The following is an 18,932-nucleotide window of genomic DNA, read 5'->3' as shown; positions in this document are numbered from 1 at the left end:
CTTTTCTCATCTGGAAAAGAAAAAAATTCCTATGCCAGTTTTGCAGATTACTTTTTGCTTAAGAAATTCCACTGAATTCAGTGGAATTACTTCTGCCTGAGCCTGCGTGCACAGCAGAAATGGGGCGTTAAAAGCTAAATCAGCTAAGGGTTTGGGGCACCAAAACTTCAGTGGGAGACAGCAGCACACAGTTTTATGTCCACTTCTGCAAAATCCAAACCTTTGCGGAAGGGAGCTACACTCTTAAGCTGCACTGGCAGAATTAGCTGTTTCAAATAAGCCAGAAAGAAATGGGGGTGAGCGTTTCACCATGAAAAACTTGGCCATGAAAGATCTGGAGTCCAGGGCATGCTTCAGCTCCCCTCCCTCTTCAGATCATGTGCCTGTTCCAGGGTGTCAAAGACTTGCTGCTGAGCTCGCAGGACCTGTAGCCTAGCCCCTGCCTGAGGTAAGACACCTCCACGTACCCCTGGAGAACTGAGCAGCCTCAGTTCCTTTCAGTGTGGCTCCCAGACTATGAGGAGCTGCCCATCTTTATCCAGTAGCCTTGCTGGCAGAACTGCTGCTCAGAAAGGGAGGAATTGCAGCTCAGTTCCCTCCTCAGCCGAGATGGCTTCTCTCTGATGTTTCACACCACCACTCCGACCTACACGGTGGCACTCTCGACCTGCCAGAGCTGTGCCACTGTGCAGAAAGGAATATACATCTGTGGTGTGACTGGTGAGGGCATGCAGACGGCATAGCAGGAGACTTTCCTGCAGTTTCTTCTCCTCAGGCTCTTCCTTTATTAAAATTTAGAGGTCACCCATTCCCAACTCAGTACCTGCACACCGAGCTGTGGCATGACATTCCATGCTGCACTTGTAAATAGATGGCAAGTACATTCCTGACTGTGGGACAGGGGGAGATGCAGCCTTCAAAACTCTGCCTGGGCCTTGTCTTGGCTGCCCCAGGGGAGTACGTTCTGAATGAGACTGGTATGATCTCACTTACTTTAGTACTTGAGCAACTGTATTTGGTCCAAACCATTCTCCAATTGACTTCCCCTCTCCAACACCCACCTGTGCTGTTTTCATAGTGAAAAAAAGACACACGTACACAAAATCAAAGAAAAATGAGACCATAAAGAATGTGGGAACAATATACAGTAAATACCGTGACTGTCAAACATTCTAGAGTAACTGCAATCTGTATTTAGCAATAACAATTATTTTCTCAATCTATGCTCTTTTCAAAACTTAGGGAGTGCCAGTTTCTTTAATAAACAAAAGGCTTCTAAACTACAATGAGAATTACAAGTTAACAAATGTTAGTGCCCTTTATTACAAATTACAGCAATAAGCTACAAGACTGCCTATTCTAACATTACTGACTCTGGTACCCAAGGCTTACAGAGTTTATCAAGAGCTACATTCTAGTACATGGCTTTATTTAGGTCTCAGGGAATGTTTCTGTACTACTAGTCTTTGCGCCCATCTGCATACCTTTTTATTTTTATATAAGCATACACATTGTCTTCACATCCACTTTTTAAAATTATGAATTAACATACTGCAAATTAGTGATTCAACACAGTAGAAATTTCAGTGGAAAAAAACTGAAAGTTTATGTTTGTTCTTACCCATCTGGTGGACTGAATAACAGCAAGCCTTCCTGTCGAGAAAGCATCGTAGGATTCTGTGATATTCTTCTGGTTGTTTTTTGTGTTTTTCCCATTGCCAATCTGAAAGGAAAAATTGATATAGAATAAAAAATGGTGACGTTTTCATTACACTGATCAAATGTCTAGACAGCAGAAAGCTTTATAATGAGATGTTAAAAGACATTTCAATTCATCTCGAATATTTACATTTTGTGTAGAGCTCCTAGAATTCCAAGCTTGTTATTTATCATCAAGCTGCCCTTTATCATCATAGGCTAGATTGTAAAAACAGGGAAAATAAAACAAAACAAAAACATCAACTGCAAACATATTCTGACGGATCATGCTGCGTGTTGATAGCCATTCCAGTATCTCTGAGCTTCCAAGATTATTTAAAAGTACAGGCTGTGTTTAGACCTTGTTGGATTTCTAAGCACCCATTAAATAACAACATAAGATCCATACAGAAAGTCCAAACACTCCACTGGCAGCATCCTGGGATGTGACATGCATGCTTAAGAGCTTGCACCAGGGGGGTTTGGACCTCGTGCTGCTGACAAGTGAGGAGTGAAGAGAAGGGTAAGAGCACTGTCCCACGGTGGCAGGTTTTCCCTTGGCCTCAACTTGGGTGTTACACTAAAAGGTTTATAAAATAATGGCGACAGGATTCCCCATTTGTTCTCCTTCTATGCCTATTTCTCTGCTTCAGGCTGGGATGATTTCACCCAGCTGAATATGAATTGATTCATTAGGAACTGTTACCAGGGCATCAAAGAAAGTCTCACTAATAAATTCAGGGTTTGTGCTTTTAATGGAGTACTTACGAAGAAGCGTCTGCAGACAATACCGAAGTTCCCTCAGGACCAGCACTCACCTCTCCCTAAGTGTCTGCAGATCAGTGCTTGGGCCAGCATCATCTGCCCGCATCGCAGCATACATCCCCAGCCAGCGTCCGACGAAGGACCCGTGCCTCCTGTTAGGAAAGTTCAGCACAATCAGTGCAGGCTTTCAACTGGGTGCAGCACCACAGAGGACATTTCAGAGTGCTAGAAAACAGATAGGGCTGCTGAAGCCTCCATGAACTGTCCTACAGATAAAAGGCACAGAGCAAGACTTTGGTTCCATGCTGTTGGTCTAATTCTAATCTCTGCATTGCACAAATAAACAAAATTCATTTATTCCTTGTGGAGCTGACTTACTCTTTTCATTCTTCAAGCAGCATTCACAAACCATTTACTGCATGCTATACAACATGATCACCTGTTTACATACAGACCTAAATAAACACTGATTTTAATAATCTTCATGTTTGCATAAACAGTTAAAATGATGCTCAAAATGCGCTAATACTCTAGAAATATTTTCCCAGCCTACGATGCCATCACTTATCTTGCTATTTAATTTAGAACAATGCAGCAAATCTGCAGTATACTCACCAATAGGCGAAAACTTTCTTCTATACGTAAACCACGTTAAACCACAGTAAACCACACGTGAACACACCTTGGCTTATTGTCTGACTTTGGCTTATGGTGCGTCTGTTGCTGTGTCCAGCACAGTGCAGCCCCTAAATTGCTACCAAAAGCTTGCCACAAACCTCAATCCCCCTCTTAAAAGAGACCCTCTTGTTTGTTGCCCTTCTTTCGACACTCTCTAACAGGTTTATGTCTTCATACATATATATACAACAAAACATCAAAGAGCTCAGCAAGGTCCACCAAGGAAAGGAAGCAATGCAGGAGAAAGAAGACAGGACAACAGGGAGAATGGGCAGCATAAGGGAGGAGGCAGCCAGTGGCCTTAAAAACAAAGCCTAAAAAATAACTTCCACTAGTGGGACATAGTGAATTGGAGCTCTGGGGTCTGCATCTAGAGATGTCTTTTCTATTTATCGTCTTGTTGCGGAGATGGGTCCTCTGGCTTTGGTTGTGTTTTTTCATGTTGGGCAATTATCTCCCAAGAAGAACCCCCTGTTGGACAGAAAGGTAGAGGTGTGCTCCAGAAACACAGTGATGGCAAGGAGTCCTCCACTTCATTCTGGCATTTTTTTCCAGCTGGAAGCATTCCCAGTTGTCAACGGAATTGGTTTTGAGGAGTAGGAAAGACAGCATTGCTGGATTTCTGCTTTCTCCTCCATCCTATCAGACCACATCATGAGAGTTGTCTTTGTTTGATGTTCTTATGTCGCGTTCTGTTACTCTATATTTTTTTCTCTCTTATGTGATTTTATGTTCTTCTGTTACGTTATGTTCTTATGTTCACAACAGGACTCCTTGCCAACACCGCCTCACAGACACCTGGGCCAAAGAGCAGGGCCTTGAGCGGCTAGCTCACCATGACAGAGCTCATTTCCTTCCCAGTAGCTGCCAGGTGCCCTCTGGGGGCATTTTGGGGCTACAGCATGGGAAGACTTCCTTGGGGTGGGAAGCCATTGGGCTAGGAAATGGGCAATGTTCCCTAGGAAGGAAATCCCTGGGAAGCAAAAGCCTTGGGATGGGAAGTCTTGAATGGGGTGGGTACCATTCCCTGGGGAAGGAAGTGCTTGGAGAAGTCCTCCAAGAGAGGGGAATTCTTTGGGACGAGGTCTCTTTGGCTGAAGAAACGCTTCGTGTTGATGGGGCAGATTTCGTCTGGGTTGCTGGGAATGTGCCATGCGGTGAAATGGCAAGGATGGGCACTGCCGCTGAGGCCGAGAAGCTGGTCCTGGGCTGGGCAAGCCTTGGGCCGTGCAAGTGGTGGTGTGGAAGCGTCGTGGGCATGGCAAGTGCTGCGTGGGAGGGAAAGCCTGCTGGGGATGGCCAAGTCTTGCGCTGGGCAGCCTGCTTGGCTCCAAAGCCTGCAGTCCTCCCCAAGATGTCGGCGAGGGGCTGGTCAGCCGTTGGGACGGAACCCCCGTTGCCCGCGTTCCCCAAGCAACCGCCCCACTCTCCAGCCACCATGGCAGGTCCAGCAGCCGGCTCCCGCTCCTCCCGGGGCTGCGGCCCTGCTGGTGAGCCCAGCGCCCCAGAGCTCAGCCCAGCGCCCTTTTTCCCACAGAGGGTTTCCCCAGACGGCTTCCGCGGCTTCCGCAGACGCAAAACTCCCCCTTCGTCGTCCCAGCCGTGCCGCCAACGGTGGCTGCCTGGCTGCTTCCCTCCCTCCCCGGAGCGATGGCACTGCCCTTGCAGCCCCCCCAGGTACCCACCCTCCCCTCCGCACTGCCCCAGGCCACCGTCTGGCACGTGGTGCCGGGGGTCCAGGGGCAGGTGCTGCAGCTCCCCGCCAGGGTGCAGCTGCCACCTGGGGGGCACCTCCCAGCCCAGGGGCACCACCTGCAGCTTGGGCAGCTCCCCGCCGCCGCCGTGGGGCAGCTCCCTGCTGTGGGGCAGCTCCCCCACAGCGCTCCTGTGGGTGCCCCCAGTGTCTCCCAGCCCCTGCTGATGTGGACGGGGACGCTGGTGCCCCAGGATGGTGCTCCCCTCTGCTTGAGGCCCAGGGCCGTGCTCCATGGGGAGCTCCTGCACCCCGCAGGCACCTGCCTGCTGCAGGCCCCTGCCTACCCCGGCCCCCCACCACTCCTCGTGCCGGGGCCTCCGCTGCGGGGGCAGGCGCTCCCCGCGCCCCGCACCCTCAGCAGCAGCCGGGGGCAGCTGCCGGAGCCCTGCTTGCACGCCGTGGGGCTCAGCGAGGACCAGGGGCCCCCGCTGCCCGGCCCCACTCCCCCCGAGCCTGCCCAGGCTCCAGCGACCGCCAGCACCCAGACGGCGACGCCCGACGGTGAGTTTGGGGCTGGCCCAGCCGGCCGCTGGGCGCCCCACACCCAGGAGCCATGGCAAAGCTGGCAGCGGGGGATGCTTGGGGGATTGCATTGGCTTGCTTTTTCCTCAGCGGCGACACTTGCAGAGGTGCCTGAGGAGCCCCTGGAGCTGCTGGAGCTGGGCCCCGATGCCTTCGCCGAGGCCTTTCCCCAGCTGGCAGGGGACAGCCAGCAGCTGCAGCACCTGCAGGACCAGCTCCCGGCCGACCTGGACAGCTCCGGCTTGGAGGAGCTGCTCAGCTGCCTGGATGCCGTGGAGCACCAGGACGCCTTCGCCGCTGTCCCCAGCAGTCCTGTCCTCAAGCGCTTCCTCTCGCAGCTGCCCGACCTCTGCGAGGACATCGAGGAGCCCAGCACACAGGGACTGGCAGCCACCAGAGCGCTGGGTGAGGTCCCCTCAAGCCCTGGGCTGCACCCCGACAAGGTGCAGGCTGGGCGGGCGCTGCAGCCCCCTGCAGCTGCTGTGCCGCCACTCAGCTCCCCCCTCAAGCCTGCAGCCCGGCCCCAGCTCAGGAGAGCCCTGCCCAAAAGGCCCCCCCAGCAGGAATTCATCCCTGCCTGCAGGAGAACCCTGCCCCAGCCTCCCTTGGCTCCCCTCAAGAGGCGCCCCGACCCTGACTGCCTCCCTGCCCACAAGAGACCCCTGCCCCAGCCTCCCCAGGCTCCCGTCCAGAGCCCCCCCGACCCTGATTTCCTCACTGCCCTCAGGAGAGCCCTGCCCAAGCCTCGCCTGAGTCCCCTCCAGAGCCCCTCTGACCCTGCCCGCAGGAGACCCATGCCCAAGCCTCTCCCCAAAAGGCCCCCCCAGCAGGAATTCATCCCTGCCCGCAAGAGAACCCTGCCCCAGCCTCCCTTGGCTCCCCTCAAGAGGCCTCAACTTCTCCCAGCCCTCAGGAGAGCCCTGCCCAGTCCCCCTCGCAGTCCCCTCCAGAGCCCCCCGCTCTGGAGGGGACTGCCCACGGCTCTGCCCACGCAGCCGCGCACGCTGCAGCGTCCGGCGCAGCCCCGCGGGGACTACGTGCCCTGCGTGGGGCCCTGGGCGGGCGGCGACGCAGCGCCCACACCGCTGGAGGAGCAGGAGTCGTCGGTGCCCATCACGCCGCAGCAGCGTCCCGAGCGGGAGCGCCTCAAGAAGCTGGCCCAAGAGGAGCGGCAGCGGGCGGCCCACCACATGAGGATCGGCCCCGGGCAATTCTTCGAGCAGCGGCAGAAGGACCACGCCAGAGCCTACTCTTACGGCTACCCGTGACCGACCTCGGGCTTCTCCTCGACGGCCCCCGCAGCACCCAGGCCCGCTCAGCACGCAGGCAGGCACAGAGACCTCTGCAGGCACCTGCTCCAGCTTCAGCCACGCTCCTCAGCCCTTGCCCCTCTCGCTTGCCCTCTCCCCTCTCTCGTGCTGGACCTACGCACTGCTTGCCACTCTCAGGGATGGGCAACGGCAAATGCCAATGGCAAATGCGCGCGCGCCTCACCCAGGAAGGTGGCAATGGCAAGCTGGGGGGATGCTGGCAGCAGCTGGGCTGGGAAAGCTTGCCCATGGCAACTGCTGCTTGGGACACCAAAGGGCTGAGAGACAAGACTTAGCTCTTCTTTCGGGGCATTGCTCTTCTTTGCTGCCTTCTGGATTACATTCCTCTCCTTAGGTGCTCACTCAGCAAGGCCTCTGCCTGCAGCTCTTCTTGCACTGGGACACCGAGGGGATCAGAACTGGGACGTTGTTGGGATAGGAAATGATCAGTGGGATGGGAAGTGATGATGGGGATAGGAACTCATTGGCACGGGAAAAATGGGTTTTATTTGTATTAAATTTAAATTTTTAAATTTTATTTAATTTCCTGGGTTTTATTTGTATTAAATTTAAATTTTTAAATTTTATTTAAATTTCTGAGTTTTATTTTTATTAAATTTAAATTTTCAAATTTTATTTAATTTACTGAGTTTTATTTTTATTAAATTTAAATTTTTAAATTGTATTTAATGTACTGGTTGTATTATTTATTTCATGAAATCCACTTTATTGACTGTGTTGTACAGTATGGCATTGTTTCATTATTAGAAAATGATAAGTATTTACTATTATTAATTAAACAATATTTACATATTTTATACATTATAAATTATCAATATTCTCATTTCTAATTTTGTTTGTTTTTATTCCTTTTCTACCCTATTAAACTCTCTTTATCCCAGTGCACTGCTTTGGACTTTAGTTTTCCTTCCGAGTCGTTGTGGATCCACTCCGGATGGGGGGACATTAGCGAACGCCTGTGTGCTTCAGATCCAAGGTCACCTTTGCCCTCAACTCAAGATCCATGTTTGCATCTGTTGTCATGAAGCAATGTTAACAACAGCAACAATTAAGTTACCTCATTTATTATTTCATGTTATTTCATGATTTCATGTTCAGTTATTTCATGCAGCCCGCTCCCGCTGCCCATGCTCAGGCCGGGCATGGATGTGGACATGGCCAGCACGGACGGCAGAAAATGGGTGCATGGCTGGATGGCTGGCTGGGTGGGAGTTGGGAATTCAGCCTTGGGATCAGAACTGGGAGGTTATTGGGATAGGAAATGATCAGTGGGATGGGAAGTGATGATGGGGATAGGAACTCATTGGGATGGGAAAAATGGGTTTTATTTGTATTAAATTTACATTTTAAAATTTTATTTAATTTACTGGGTTTTATTATTTATTTAATTAAATCCACTTTCTTGACTGTGTTGTACAGTATGGCATTGTTTCATTATTATAAAATGATAAGTATTTAATATTATTAATTAAACAATATTTATATATTTTATACTCGTAAGGGGGTGTCGAGAGGCAGGAGACCTTTTCTCCATTAACACCAGCGACAGGACCCACGGGAACGGGGTTAAGCTGAGGCAGGGGAAATTTAGGCTTGACATAAGGAGGGGGTTCTTCACAGAGAGGGTGGTTGCACACTGGAACGGGCTCCCCAGGGAAGTGGTCACTGCACCGAGCCTGTCTGAATTTGAGAAGAGATTGGACCGTGCACTTAGTCACATGGTCTGAACTTTTGGGTAGACCTGTGCGGTGTCAAGAGTTGGACTTGATGATCCTTAAGGGTCCCTTCCAACTCAGGATATTCTATGATTCTATGATTCTATGATACATTATAAATTATCAATATTCTCATTTCTTATTTTGTTTGGTTTTATTCCTTTTGTACCCTATTAAACTCTCTTTATCACAGTGCACTGGTTTGTTCTTATACTTTTTCTTACACTGTGGAGCCCAAAACTGCACTCAGTACTCAGTACATGGAATACCAAGAGAGACTGCCTGGCATTTTCTCTTCTCTGCAGAAGCTCTGTTGCTAACACTGTCCAGAAATCACCACTGCCACAGACAGTAGTAGCATTCCCTCCTCCCACAGTTGGTTCTTCCCCCCCAAGACTTAGACACCATCCAGAAAAATGAGAAGAATAATACTAATACAGTAAATAAAATAAAATAAAATAAAATAAAATAAAATAAAATAAAATAAAATAAAATAAAATAAAATAAAATAAAATAAAATAAAATAAAATAAAATAAAATAAAATAAAATAAAATAAAATAATAATAAAATTAATTAAAATAGTCAAAAGCCATCAGGAAGGCAGTGGTGCAGACTGTGGAGAGCCTGGGTTGAAATCCTTCTTCTGTGAGGCTCTGAACCTATATCCCACCACAATCTCTCTGCTAATGTATGGCAGGGAAAGGAGGAAGAAAGAACATATCTCCTGCACTTTCCATTTATTGTTGACTGACAATTCTGTAGAGTTATAAAGCCTCAATCAGTGAGATACAGGGTTCTTCTCACACTGTCTCACTGTGCCCTAAGCGGAACAGCTCTCATTTAATAGATGCTACACCACAAAATCATGAGTCATCTGCAGTTTTGAACTTTTCTGGGATCAAGTCCCTTCAGATGGTTGAGGAATCTGCTCCAGCACCTATGTAAACTGGTGCTCTACTAAGCTAGTGAGTGAACAAGAGAGAAATCCTCTGCTAGATGACTTGACAAATTGGGTCTGAAAATAGTGTTGAGGCACAATAGTCCACGATTTTTGCCTTGGGTGCACAGAGGGATTGGGTGTTGTAGACTTCTTTTATTCTTCATTAAGATAAACATTTTCAAAAATGTGCTTGTTCAACCTTGCTCCCACTGTGTGCATGGGAGGGAGATAACTGAAAGTGGGGAGCGTTGCTTGGATCCTGCAAGTGGCTGAGGTCCAGTGGGGTTGGAGGCTTTCTTCCTCCTTTTGGAAATGCAAAGCAACCCTGCACCTCCCCTGCACTTGCAGAAGGATCGTGACAGCCCAAAGCACAGCGGCTTTGTAATTGCTGCATACACTTCGATCGGATTTACGTGGCAAGGGTTTGGTAGCAGGGGCCTGCAGGGATGGCGTCTGTGAGAACAGTCCAGACAACAGCCAGCTCCAGATAGCTCCAAAAGGGCCCCGGCGCTTGCCAGAGCTGAGCCAATAAGCGATGTTGTTTGCACCTCTGGGAGAGCAGATGTAAGCAGGGGGAAATACTGCTGCACAACAGAAGCTGGAAGAGCAAGGAGTGAGAAGCAGCCCTGCAGCCCCCAAGGTGAGTGCAGCAGGAGGCAGGAGGTGCTCCAGGCTCACAGCAGCAGTTCCCCTGCGGGCTGTGCAGGGAGAGGCCCCTGGTGGAGCAGGCTGTCCCCCTGCACCCATGGGTCCCCCATGGAGCAGATCTCCACGCTGCTGCCCCCCTGTGGGTGGAGGAGCCCCCGGTGGAGCAGGTGGCTGTGGCCTGGAGGAGGCTGCGGCCTGTGGAGAGCCCCCGCAGGAGCAGGCCCCGGGCCGCAGCTGCAGCCCCCCCGTGGAGAGGAGCCCACGCAGGAGCAGGGGGGCTGGGGGGAGCTGCTGCCCATCCGTGGGGGACCCGTGCTGGAGCAGTTTGCTCCTGGGGGATGGATGGATGGATGGAGCCCGTGGGACGGAGCCGTGTGGGAGCAGTGCTTGAGGAGCTGCTGCCTGTGGGCAGCCCGTGTGGGATCAGCTGGGGAAGGGCGGCATCCCATGGGAGGGACCCCACGGGGAGCAGGGGCAGGGAGGGACCCTGAGGGTCACTCTGCTGAGTCTGCTTTGCCCGTCACGATACTTGTTGAGCCATCGCCCTGTCCTTATCTCAGCCCTGGAGCCCTTTGCATCGTATTTTCTCCCCCTTTCCCTTTGAGGAGGGGGAGTGAGAGAGCGGCCGTGGTGGAACTCGGCTGCCCACCCGCTTCGAACCACCGCAGTTGCAAAGTGCTGGGAAAGATTTCTTTCAAGAAATTAAACAAGGTGTTTAACAAAGAAATGCAGAGTTTCCTTTTGAAGGCTTCCTGGAGAATTGGGCTTCTTTCCTATTCCCAGCTCAGAGGAAGGGAATTGTTGATTTCACCTTCTTTTTTCTGACATGGAAATCAAAGGTGAACTGCTCCACAAGGACGGGCAACGTCTCAGAATCAAGCTCTTTTGCTCTGTAGTCCTTTCTCAAGGAAAAGATTGATCACACACCTTCCACAGATGTAGGGGAGCAGAGAATAATTTGGGAACTACTCTAATTCAAGTCAGTTTGGGCATAGTGGTACTTCCCTAGCTGTTTCTGAGACAGACGCATTAGTAACAGAGAGTGTTGTGCTGTCACTGGGAGGCGCCTGCAGTGATGACTTCAGAAACAGAACTGAATTGTGTCACCACAGCACTTTGGCAACAGCTGCCTCCGTGCACGTTTAGCTGGGAGGCACAGAGAAGGGTGCTGGATGCGATGAAACCACGTGAGGATTTGTGGATCTCCCCTTGAGGTGCACAGAGAGGGACCATGCCCTTCTGTAAGTGTTCTGATGCTTGGCTGAGGAAAAAAATGTGGTTTTGTTGTGAATGCTTCATTGTAGTATTCTGTAGTTTGTGTCAAGTCCTTACAGAAGCCTCAAGGTTGGTACTTTGCTCAATGATGGAGCTGCACAGAGTGAGAACAGACCCAATGTACGGGTGAGGGCCTCTGCACGTTCTCTTCTTCCTACAGACGATCAACAAATAAGGGGAGACAGAGAAGAGTGTGCTGTGGTCCTCCCATAGACCGCAAGTACTAAAGCATAAACAAGAGGCTTAAGAGTCCCCCTGTCACGTTAAAATTCAGGACAGCAATGGACTTCCTCACACGGGCTGGCCTGTCGACTAGTGTCTCAGGCTGTGGCGTATGAAGATGCACTCCATCTGCTTTCAGGGTAGCAATGGCAGTGGGCAAGCTGCCTGACCTTAACATTTGTCATTTCATTTCTCACCTGAGTTTTGGTGGTTCTCCATGATTCATTCTTGGTCTAGAAAAAAAAAAAAAAAAAAAAAAAAAGTGAATTTGGATCAAAATAAAAGGATAAAAGGATTTCCTTTCCATTCATTACATGTTCTTAACTTAACTAAAAAAAGTGAACTGTGATGAAAATAAAAGGATTTCCTTTCCATTCATTACATGTTCTTACCTTTGGAACAGATTTGGTTATTGACTTAGAAGGCAAATATCTGTCCAGACTGCAAGACTTGTGCTCGCAGCGTGGGACAGCTCTCGTAAAGGTGATTCAGGGCAGTTTCTGGAAAACAAGACATCAGATCTCCCAAACAGCTTTCTTTGTGCTAATGTAGGAAGGGTGAGTAAGTGTAAAGGTAAGAGCCCAGACACCGTAAGAAGCAGAAAGTGTGAAGGAAACTTCCTTCTGGCTGATACAGCTCCATATCTAGTTGTCAAGTATGAAGAGAGCAGTGCTAAGTTTCTTGGGGAGAGGTAAAAAAGAAGAGACTGGGAGATTGTAAAAGGAAAAAGTGGGATTCCCTATTTCAGGAAATCCTAGGAACTGGAAATAGAGATTGGAAGAGTGCTTTAAGCCAAGACAGACATGTTTTAAAACTAAAACGTAGGAGTTGAATGAACCAAGAAATGAATCCCTTTTGATTATGCAGTTGTGTCCAGTGTTATCTTGGGAAATATGGTTTCCACATAAAAAGTATCTGGGGCTTGAAGTTCTCCTAAGGCCCTTCTCTGTGTATTCCCTACTGTTTGGTAAGCGCTGAGGTCACACTGCAGACAGCAGCACGTCCTCTCCCCACTACTTAGCTGTCTGTTCTCACAACACGTCTAGGAACAGAATGGCTTGGACACAACTGCGCCTAGGACCGAGTTCATTCAAGCTGCTGGACGAGGTAAAAGCTCTGGACAAGCGAAGGGGAGGGAGGGATGGGTGGACATACAATATGATCACTTTAATCTCATTTCTCTAAGAATCCTGGCTGAGAAAACAAAACAAAACAGAATCAAAAAGAACAGAACAGAACAGAACAGAACAAATGAAGCAAGCAGCTAGCTTGCTGGAGACATTGTCTGGGAAGCAGTGAAAACACTTGCAAACAAAAACACGTCAAACGACTAACTCTTTGAGCTTAATTCTAATCCAACAGCATAACCTCAAAGTCCTGTTTCTGTTCGTAACAGGCTGCTACAGTAACATGTCCCATTGGATGACTTTGCAGCATAGATGTCAGGAATGCAGCTTGGGATCCCCTCCTTCTACTCAGAGTTCACTTTGAAGGGATGAGCAAGTAATTCTTCCTGGGTTGACGGAAATCTAAAGTCTGTTTTCTAACACTCTTGCAGACGCTTCTCTGTCCATCGGCCTGTCCTGCCAACTCTGGTGTGAGTGTGAAGTTGTGGCAAGAGGGATTTCCCATTCCTATTTGACCTGATGGACACCAGCTTTCCTCGGAAATGGCTGATGTTGCTGAGGAGGCAGCAGTATCAAAGCCCTTGCTGATGAAGGTACAACCAGCTGGGGAGGCTTTGGCATTTCTGCACAACGCTGCTCCCTGACTGTCACTCCAGACTCAGATTCGGAAAGAAGCAAAGCAAGCTAGAGGAAAACTGGATGTCCTGGTAATTTTCTTTTTCTTTTATTTCTTCATTCTTCACTTGTAAGAAAATCTAAATCTTAACCCTTTGTTTGAAAACACGGCTTTATGGAAATGCTTATGGGTGTGCTCCTTCACCTTGTGTGGAACCTGCTTCACCTCGCTTCAGCTATAGGACACCTATGCTCCAATTTATGCTTCCCATGATAAAGCGGTGTTCTTTCGGTGTTCTTTTCTGTGATGCTTGCAGGCGAGGTTGAAAAGAGTTGTCAGTAGGATTCTTCGTTTCCTTTGCAGTATCCAAAGCTCCGTATTACCGTGGATCTTCTCCTCTGATCTGGAAAGCTTCACAGGCCAAAAGAGAATTGAGATGAAGAAGGAAATAGAGAATGCTGACCAATATTGCCAAGTACCACCCGTAAGTTTTGTGAAAGAATCCGGTGCATTTCTGTAGTGGTAGAAAGTTCATAAAATCATCGTCGTGCACTTGAAGGCAAGCAATGCTGTAAAAATGAAGAATGCAAGGCCCTGCTTAAGGACAATCTTCAGGCTGCTTCTAGATCAACAGCTTATTTGCTTCTTCCACAACCTCATCTCCGCTTGCTTAGAAGTTGTGAAGGTCGGAAGCACACTCCGTCTTTTTCATCCCCTCTGTGTATCTTTTCCCTGACAGCAACTTCTGTCTTGGCTCTTCACATCCAGCCAGAGCAGTTGCTTTGCCTCCGCAACCTGCAGGCTGACCTCTCGTGTGTACCTGTGCTGGACTGAGGGTAATGCTTGTAACGCACACAGATGCTGCATTCACTGTGACTTTTAGAAAAGAGAGCAAGAAGCTAACCTGCACAGCAGACTCTTAGGTTTCTCTCTCTCTCTCTCTCTCTCTATCTGCATATATATTTCAGTACTTATTTACTTCTTTAAAGATACCTTAAATAGAATAGATACTTTAAGAAAGCTTACTTGTTCTTCCCCTTTCCTTGTTTTTAACGTTTGCTTTTCTAACCAATCCTTAATGTTACAACATTGGATTGATGCAGTACTCAGTCCTTAGAAGTTCTCAAAGCACATCAGTGATTTCTCTATTTCTCAACCTTTCCATCTTCATTGAGATCTCTCATCTGAATTTAGGTAGGAGGTGAAGAAGAACACTGCAAGCAGCTGAAGCCATATCAGACACATGCTTCTGCTAGGAAGTCATTCCGAGTGATTCCACGGTGTACTTTAGACAGGTTTGCTCTGGTCCTCTGGACTCAGCATCCCCAAGGGATATTTCAAAGCTCTCGGAAGGACCCGTCATTATCTCTGACACTGCAGCCTCCAGTAGGAAGGGGTAAATATTCCTTGCCCTTGTGCAAAGGAACTACTCAGTTAGCTGTTTCTAACCCAAATCTCGTTGTTGTCTTCTATTGACAGACACCACCCGGCTAGCCAAGCTAAACCACTGAAAATGGAAGGAGTGGGACATCTTGCAAAGCCTGCTGCTGCTTCTAAGCAGAACTGCGCTGTAGGTAGGGACACAGCAAGAGGACACGTCCAGGCCACGGTGGAACTGCAAGGCACCTGTCTGAGCCACACAACGAAGTCAGCGATTCCCAGTTGGAGACTGTTGCTCGACCAGTGACACAGCAGCTGGAGCGCTTCTGGTTGCTGCTGATGGGTTCCCGTGAATCAGCCAGGGATAGGAGCTATGAGAACGACTGAAGCGATTTGAAGATACCCGAAAGAAAGAAGAGAGGAGAGAAGAAGACAAGAGGGGAGGGAAGGGGAGGGAATAAAAGGAAGGGAGGGCAGGGGAGGGTAGGATAGGATAGGATAGGATAGGATAGGATAGGATAGGATAGGATAGGATAGGATAGGATAGGATAGGAAAGGATAGGGTAGGGTAGGGTAGGGTAGGGTAGGGTAGGGTAGGGTAGGGTAGGGTAGGGTAGGGTAGGGTAGGGTAGGGTAGGGTAGGGTAGGGTAGGGTAGGGTAGGGTAGGGTAGGGTAGGGTAGGGTAGGGTAGGGTAGGGTAGGGTAGCGTGTTAGAGGGGAGGGGAGCATAGGAGAGTATAGGGTAGTGTAGGGGATCGGAGTTTAGGGGAGTGTAGGGTAGGATACGGGAGGGGAGTGTAGGAGAGTGTAGGGGAGGGGGGCATAGGGTAATGTAGGGTAGTGTAGCGAACGGGAGTTTAGGGTAGGATAGGGGAGGGGAGTGTAGGAGTGTGTAGGGTAGTATAGGGGAGGGGAGTGTAGCAGAGTATAGGGAAAGGGAGCATAGGGGAGGGGATGGTAGGGGAGGGGAGGAGACGGGAGGGGAGGGGAGGGGAGGGGATGGGGGGGAGGGGAGGGGAGGGGAGGGGAGGGGAGGGGAGGGGAGGGGAGGGGAGGGGACGGGAGGGGAGGGGAGGGGAGGGGACGGGAGGGGAGGGGAGGGGAGGGGAGGGGAGGGGAGGGGAGGGGAGGGGAGGGGAGGGGAGGGGAGTGCTACCATAAATAAAATTGCCAAATACATGACATTTTGGATCTGGAGCCAAGTCTTTGTGTACATGTCCTCTCCGTAGCCCCACGTGCTGACCACCCACCCGAATCTGTCATACTGTTGGTCAGAAAGAACAGGGAGCATAGGGGAGGGCAGGGGAGTGGAGGGAAGGGAAAAGAGGGGATGGGAGGGGTGGGGAGCGCTACCATCAATAAAATTGCCAAATACGATGAAGGTGCAGCAGAGCCTGCAACCTCCAGTCCCCAACATCCTCCAACCACCCCCCACTGCTCCGTGGGAAATAGATAGAAGAATCAAGACTGAGGTTTAGCCTGGGATGGAGGTAGTGTGGTGAGGTGGTTTTCTGTTTGGTTGGTTGGTTGGTTGGTTGGTTGGTTGGTTGGTTTTAAAGTTTTTAAATTCTCACTGTCCTACTTTGTGATCAGTTGGCAATAAATTCAATTACTCTTCCCCAAGCCAAGTCTGTTTTGTCCATGAAGCCATCTTCCAGTCCTGAAATAAGAAAGGAAACAGACCTGCAAGCAACTGTTACACAAGTGCAGGAAGAGTGACAAAGGAGGGTTTTGAGGCATGAAGTTACTGCAAGGATGCTCTGCTCTTTCCTCACTTCAGTATGAAAAGCACGGCACTAGTGGGTGGTCTGTGGTGGTAGTTGTTTTTTTGTTGTTTGTTTGTTTGTTTGTTTGTTGTTTTGTCAGCTCCACCCCACAGTATTTTGCTTGTTCTACTTGTTTTGGTGTGCCCCCATTCCCTCCCTCAAGGTAAAACATCCCTAGGGGCCATAACTTGCTGTTAGCAAACAAGATCTTGCAAAAGAGTGAAGTTAACATGGCACCACCTGCACTGGTGTATAAATAGTTCAAATATTTTCCCTCACTTTCCTGTAACTTTCCTGTAAATTGCTGGTCAGGAGATAACAAGTGGAGAAATTTAGGATAAGAGAGAGAAAGTTGTGTTTCCTATTGCCCTGGAGTTTCTGTTGGTCTGGCCACGGAAATGGAGTACTCAAAATCCTCAGGACACTCAGTTTATACCAGATTTATCCTAAAACTGCAGTATTTCTAGGCCCTTGGGATTCTTATCAATTAAAACATACTTTTTCACGCACAGAAGATGCAAAAAAGTGCGTCTACTGCAGTATGCAGACAGAGCCAGTCCTGTCTCTTGATTCCTTCTGCCTTCTGCCTGAAGAGCAGCAGACAATCGAGTTCTTGTCTTCAGTAGCTACGGCCTTAACCAACTGTGCAGTCTGTCCATTCATACACAGAGGAGGAAAAATAGCGTGGAATAACTCCTCTCCTTTGTGCTAACAGAGGAGGGTACAGCTTCCTCACTCCAACCCCACCGAGGCAAACCAGTCAGCAGTGCACGCCAGAGCCTCTGTCTCTTCCCCGTCTCATGATGTGCAGCTGGATCACTCTCCCTTCTATCCCCAGGATCGCTTTCAGCACAGTCACAGAAGGGTCAGACTCACAGCTTTAGGAGCCATCAGAAGAGGCTTTCACTCTTCTGCCACCACACCCCCTATACACATGCAATTTCACACATGCAAAGAGACACCATGGATTGGGGAGTTGCACAGAGAGGAGACCACACCCGTTTGCCTGCCTGCAGTTTGACACCAGTAGGGAGGGAATTCCCGTCAGGAGTTTCCATAGAGATGACAGAATATGGCCCTAGGGTCCTGCTGCTTCTTTCAGCCCTAATTCTTCAAATCCATAGGAACGGAAGAAACCTTCCCAGCCAAGTGCTGCATATCTTGAAGGTTGGAGAACCCACAGCCTTCTGCTTCATTTCATTTTAAAGATCAATCCCAATGTCACTCCCATAGAAGTAGTGGAAGCCATCTGGCTGGCTTGGCTTTCTCTCCAAAGAAGACCAAATGAGAGTTGGTCCCGGGTGAGGATGAGCCCTGACAGTTCCTGCATTTTGGTTCTCCTGCAGCCCACAAAGCTCTCACTGCCTTGCCTGAATTTGAACCCCTTTGGAACCAAATCTACAGATTATCTCTGTAAATCCAAAACAGCACTTATTCACCATGTGAACAACAAATGCCTGGGATGGTTAACAGCACTTAGGTGCAAAAAAGAGCCCCCGCAGGAGCAGGCCCCGGGCCGCAGCTGCAGCCATGGAGAGGAGCCCACGGGGAGCAGGGGCAGAGAGGGACCTTGGAGGAGGGAACTGTATCCTCTTTTTTCATCGGTGCTGAGATTGAGGATCAGGATTTCGTGGTAGGAATTTGTTTAGATGAACCAATTTACCTCCATATGGGTTTTGTATGTTTCTTTCACCTTGTCTTGCAGGACCATCTTGGCTGGGTCTGCAGTGTTGTGCAAAAGTGAAGTTTTTCACAATAAAGAGCAGCTTTTTTTGGGGGGGAAAAGGCTGAGGTGGCCTTCATCAGAGTCTTGTGACCTGAAAATGCAGAAAATGGGTGCATGGCTGGCTGGATGGGTGGGTGGGAGTTGGGAATTCAGCCTTGGGATCAGAACTGGGACGTTGTTGGGATAGGAAATGATCAGTGGGATGGGAAGTGATGATGGGGATAGGAACTCATTGGGATGGGATAAATGGGTTTTATTTTTATTGCATTCAATCCACTTTCTTGACTGTGTTGTACAGTATGGCGTTGTTTTCTTACTATAAAATTATGATGATTATTATTTAATCTTATTAATTAAACAATTTTTATACGTTATTATATTATAAATTATAAATATTAATATTGATTATATTGTTTTTATTCCTTTTCTACCCTATTAAACTCTCTTTATCCCAGTGCACTGCTTTGGACTTTAGTTTTCCTTCCGAGTCGTTGTGGATTCACTCCGGATGGGGGGACATTAGCGAACGCCTGTGTGCTTCAGATCCAAGGTCACCTTTGCCCTCAACTCAAGATACATGTTTGCATCTATTGTCGTGAAACAATGTTAACAACATCAACAAAAAAGTTCCCTACTTGCTAGCAGCATCCCTACGTTTGCTGGGGTCTGCTCTGTGCATTTTGAAGACCGTTCCATGCTATTCAGCCCCTTCAGGAGGAAATGGATGGTTCTAGGAAAATGCGTCTTGACCTGATGCAAAGCTGT

This window comes from Anas platyrhynchos, chromosome 24 (assembly GCF_047663525.1).
Source record: "Anas platyrhynchos isolate ZD024472 breed Pekin duck chromosome 24, IASCAAS_PekinDuck_T2T, whole genome shotgun sequence".
Taxonomy (NCBI): domain Eukaryota; kingdom Metazoa; phylum Chordata; class Aves; order Anseriformes; family Anatidae; genus Anas; species Anas platyrhynchos.
This window is presented reverse-complemented; position numbering follows the sequence as displayed.